The sequence below is a fragment of the Solanum lycopersicum genome, chromosome 6 (assembly GCF_036512215.1).
Source record: "Solanum lycopersicum chromosome 6, SLM_r2.1".
Taxonomy (NCBI): domain Eukaryota; kingdom Viridiplantae; phylum Streptophyta; class Magnoliopsida; order Solanales; family Solanaceae; genus Solanum; species Solanum lycopersicum.
This window is the reverse complement of record NC_090805.1, coordinates 27,707,891-27,713,890: the sequence shown is the minus strand read 5'-3', so window position 1 is coordinate 27,713,890 and position 6,000 is coordinate 27,707,891.

Sequence of the window (6,000 nt, the reverse complement as noted above, 5' to 3'; positions counted from 1 at the left end):
CGATGATCTTTTACAAAGTTTCTTATTAGTTTAGCATAGAATTTTATGTTGATGATATGATGATTCACCGCACGTGCGTGCACTTGTATGCCTAGTCTTGATACTCATAAAACTTGGGGTGATAATTCTTCAAACGTGAGTTGCACATGTATGCCTAGTCTTGAGATTAATATAAATTGACAACGAAGCATTAGATATTTTGTAATTTTTTTAAGAGAAAACTTTAGGAAGCTAACTTCATGAGACAGGACATTAAAACGTTAGCCTTAATAGTTGTACAAAGTCAAAGAAAGGGTAGCCTCGTTATCAGCAAGTCCAGAAATTAGACTACAACAAGGTGACACTGGACACTAAGGTCCCTCTAAAAATCATCCTTCCTTTTTGACTTTGGAATATTTGGTGCACTCAAAATAGGAATACTTTTCATAATATTAAGAACATTCATAGCTATATATATCCTCAGTAAAAGTGAATTTACTTACAAAAAATCCTTACGCATTAATGGGCTCTTTGGTTACTGGCTAGAGTTATGCAGGTATTAGTTATGTAGGGTTTAGCTATACAGGTATTAGTTATGCAGGGTCTAGTTATATGCAGGGTTTAACTATGCAGGTTTTAGCTGTGCAGGGTTTAGTTATGGAGTTATTAGTTATGTAGGGTTAGAGATTACAATACATGAATTATAAACTATTGAATATTAAACTTGTTGTAAATTATTAATATATATTATTTACAAAATAATAATACATGCTAATAAAATGTGAAATATATTGAATAATATATAGTGGTAATATTTGATTAACATATATACCGCTAAAAATAGACAATCAATTTCTAATATTAAATATTTTTTTTATATTTGCATAAATCAATGAAAAATGGTAAGTATATAAAAAGATATGAAACTAATCTATATATAATAAGAAATAAAAACAACACATGTTGATAGGAAACAATAAAGTTTCCAATTAAAAAAATAAAAGAAATTAAAATGGTCTAAATATAAAAAATAAATAAAAACAATAAACTTATATATAGGAAAACAATAAAGTTTTCAATTAAAAATAATAAAATAAATTAATATGATAAATATATAATTTATCACTTTAATACATATATAACTAACACCCACATAACTTATTCCACTTTCTACCCTGCATAACTTTATACAGATTCCCTCGTAAGTTACTTTGGTGTTAATTATTTAGGACTACAAAAATGCAACCAAACATGGTATAAGTTATATTGACTTTTCTACCTAAATAAAATTTTTTACCAAACACAATATAACTTAATACATTATTTTATACATAAATAAAATGTAAGTTATATCGTAACCAAACGACCCTTAATTGCACGGTTGTAAAGATATTGAGGGAATCAAAATGCCTCTAATTGTTAAGTTTGATATTCTGCAAATATGATGCTTATCAGTAACACTAAAACCATCATCTTTATCTCCATCATGGCCACTAACTTACTTGTTGCTTACGGTACTTAATGTATCTTAATTATACATGGAGTGCCAAGAGACCCTGATTTAGTTCCAATCAACATTCCTCCTGCATGGGATGGTTTAGTGTCATTGGAAGAATCAATGATGACATTAGCCTTTTTAGACTAGTCTCAACGACGTACATGGAGAAGGTGAGCTATAACATTGACCCTCAATCTTTTGACTCTTTTGTCATTTTTGCAAACCGTTAACGTCTCGTGTAAATCTATCAATGGACTAAACACAACATTAACAACTATTTGATTTCTTGGATCTTGAACTTGAGTTACCCCATTCCTACAATAACTATTTCTATTACATGAGTTTTCATTCGCAATTATTCCACCTAATAAACAATTTGAGAAAGCAGTTGCAAACTTGTCTGCTAAGATAACAAATCATTTTTGGCAGCAATGCTCTCGCTTAATAAATGATGAAGAATCGACGTCTTCACAGCTCAAGTAGAGAAGAAAGAAATCTAACTTTTTTTAATGAGAAAATAAATCAAATAATAGTATGTCTTCTAAACAGGAACTTGACAAATTACCCAAATATCAAACAACACTTGAGTGTTTTTTGATATATCATACCCCATGAAGTTAGTGTTGGGCATCACTCTTCTTAGCGATAAGAAAGAAAGGAGAGTATGTAATCTTAGTGGTTCTTTAAACACAACTTGCATAAAGTAAGTAGATCACTGCTTTTACTCTTCAAATTGCTTCTGGGAGGCGTAGGAGCTCTGTCAGCACCCACGCCATGCTGCTGCTAGTAGTCTCTGATCAGGCTAAAAACTTCTTTCAATTTCATTTCTAATAAAGATTTATCTCAAATTATAAAGATGTACTAAGTACACAATATTATTTGTTGATTTTACTACGAGCAATGAGGATCAAATGAATATGCGCGCAGATTGGTGGAATAAGAAAGATTTTTTTGATGCATTGCTTGAATTTGTGGGTAGTTGAAAAGATGAACCAAATAAGTTACCAAAACATCAGATCTACATATTCATACTGGTAAGTTTTACAAAACTTGTTAAACTCTTCCAATAGTTCATATAGAAATCAAGAATTGTTGGAATGTATGTGTCCATTTATATTGATGCGACCAGGTCCTCAATGTAGTAAAGCCAGACAGTAAAGAACAAATACAGAAATGTAAAGATTGACAAGCAACTTTACGTGAAAACATCCTTGCTCAAGGGAGGAAAACCACAACCTGTTCTCAAGAGGACTTTTCAAACCACTTTCACTAATCTTCAACAAGCAAAAGTAAAATTCGGTTACAACAAGAGATTAGCCTGCTAATCTCCCCACTAAGTAATACTCCCCATCACTTAGCTGATCCTGAGCAGATGTAACACTGCTCTCTATACTAATCCTACCTGATTAATATAGACTTAGAGTAAGAGCCTAAGTTACCCTCAACCTAGACCTTACAATGATTCACCAAGATTTGAAACATTCTTTCACAATTGAAATGAATGCTACAATTTAAGAATGATTACAAGCAAACAAATGCAACAAATACAGGAAGCAATAAATGCACTTCGATCAGTTCCCTTGCTGTTGTTCTTGAAGCTTGAAATTTCTCTTTTGAATGAATGAATTAATCAATTTTGTTGTTGTTTGATATATACCAAGAAAAGTTACTACCCATCAAATAAACAACTTGGTCGTCCCTGATTGGTGAAGTACTTTGCAGCTTCACCAACTTTCCTGATGCAGACAACTTTTACAGTTGTCCAGCACTTTGAAGCCTGGACGAGTTTCATACTCTGCAGAGGACCAGGTCTCTGCACTTGTGAGGAGATCATCAAAACATCTAAGACAATAAACACTTACCAATTTTCACCTTTTTGATGATGACATACAACCTGCATAACTCCTCAAGTGAATGTACAATCATTCATTCATATGGCCATAAACAGTAAGCATTATTCAAATAGCCAATGAAATCTCCTTTACTCTATCAAGTCCCTTTGTTGAGTTGAGCAGAGTTCTTCCTTGAAGATGATTTTCTCTTTGTAAGCTTATAATGATTTTTCAGAAAAGAGAAAATCCAAATTCAGTTTGTCAAGAGCACAATTTTTGAGCACTAATCTCAAATCACAGAAGCATTATGTTTTAATACATATGAGTGAGTATATTTGAGAGTAGTATTGAGCACCGATATGGGGAAGAGTTCAGACAACTCACAACCCCCATAAATCATGTAGCCACCATGGGTTAAAAAGGGTCATACTTTTTAGATGAACCCTTTTCATAGTAGACTAGTGGATCCATTAGGCAGTTCAGATCTTATACCTTTTGCTGGGTATAGGATGCGCTAGCAGCGTAATCTAGATTGTTGTTTTAAATTGTTTTATATTGAAATAAGTCAATATTATTGTGCTATGTTATTCATGAGTTGAGTAGAGCTAAGGTAAGTGTCCTTCTTACTCTTTCAAAGCTTAAGTTGTTTTAGCATTCCAACTCGCATACTCATACATTCAATGTACAGATGCCAATACGCCTGCATCGTATCATGATGAAGACGCGAGCAACGAGGATCGGCATCCGATGCATTGTTGATCCAGTTAAGCACTCTAAAGTCAGCTGGTGAGCCTCCTTGCATTAGGAGGAATCCTCTTGTTGTTTTGTTTTTCAGTATTTTATTTATTAGGATGTTGTGGGTGTTGACATCCAATTTTGACCTCCCTGATAAATTAGCTAACGAGCTTCCTAATTCCAACGATCTAAAATAATTAGATCTTATAAAGTTTTAAAATGTTTTTGAGTTATGTTAAATTAATTTCATAATATATTGTTATATATAATTATGCACCTAATTAGCTTTTTTTAATACTAGAAAATCATCTCAAAAGAGTTTCCCGACAAGTGTAGGGTATAAGTAGTTTAGAAATTATTATCGTTTACTTTATGAATTATATTTTATAATTACCTTTTAATTTTTATTTTTATATATATTTCGTTAAATTTATAAAGCTTGTATGATTAATTTATGGTAATACATTCTTTGTCTAATCACCCAAACTGTTTATTTTATTTGGACCAACAGATTTTGGGTGTGTAAGCATGTTCCCTCCAATTTCCATTCATGTACTACAGAAGTCCACTCCTTTAGGCCCATTTTCGTATCATTCAGAACAAATCCAACCCATTTTTTGCAGCCAAATTCCAATGGCCCAGATCTCCGACCCGGTCCGCTTCAATTTGGCCAAAATCAGCCCAGTTATTCTTTCCCTATCAAACCGATCTAGCCCTTCCTTGTCATGACCCGACCCACTTTTGTTTATCAAAAGATCCAAAGCACTAAGCAGTAGTGAACACACTTGACAGAAAAAATAATGGCAGCCCTGCACGCGCCCCTCCCTTCACCACACGAGAGAAAATTGAGGGAATCAACCAGTACACAAAGAGACGGCACAAAGCAAACCGCATGCTCGACAATTTTTGTTGTCGTCTTGTTCTTCCATCACTCTCAGCCGTACGCGCGTGCAGCTTTGGTGCAGGAAAGCCTGCAATGGTTTTCCTTGTAGCTACGAGATGAGGACACGAAACACACAAGGACAAAGGATAAATCTCAGCCCTCCACCTCCCCTCATATTCGTTTGAAATCGCTGCGAATCAAGGGCCTATATTTTTTGGATAAGATATAGGATTTTGGAATGGGCCGGAGATAAGTCCGAAATTCGATTCATCCTCCCCCAAGTTGGAAAGTCCTAATCTCATCCTATATAATCTTTTGTTTCACTGCGAAGGGGGGAGGATTTTTATTATTTTTCCAGGAACTTCTAGGAGAAAAAGAGGAAAACAAATATAGATTTTTAAGATTCTGTTTCTTGATGTGACTGACTTGAATCATATTTTTGGCGTTCTTGTTACTTTTTTTTGGCGGATATGTTTACATTTGTAAGTTGGTCTGGTATGAAAATTGAGTTTTTTTTACAAAAAAATTGGATTTCGGTTGAGCTTTGTCATTAAGAGCGTTGGAGGAATAATCTCTTTTGTATGCCAACTTTCCATTGTGTGTAGGTATTTAACACTTAGTTTAATTACATATTAATATGTTAGGATACTTGGGAACTTAGGATTGATAAGATAAAAAAATACGGAACTTATCTATAATTTATATATCATATACGTGTTTATTGTATGTAAAGTTTTCTGCCAGCTTGAATTGTCTAAATATTTAATTTATTTACTCATGCATCATTGATATATTTATATCCAAGATCATTACATATTTTGGATATTACTACTTATCTATTGTGTGGCTCTTTGGACAAAATTAATGGCATCGATTTCCTTCTCCTATCGATTCTATTTATTTATTTACTTATTTTGGCTTAAAGTGTTAAGTTGTAATTTTCTTAGACACATTCATTATTTTAGAATCGTTTAATCATCTTTAAGATATGATTCAGAGATATCATTTTCAAGTACTTCTTTTTATTTTGCTCTTCGTTGCATGTAAAATCCGTCCGAGTTCAACGTGAACTC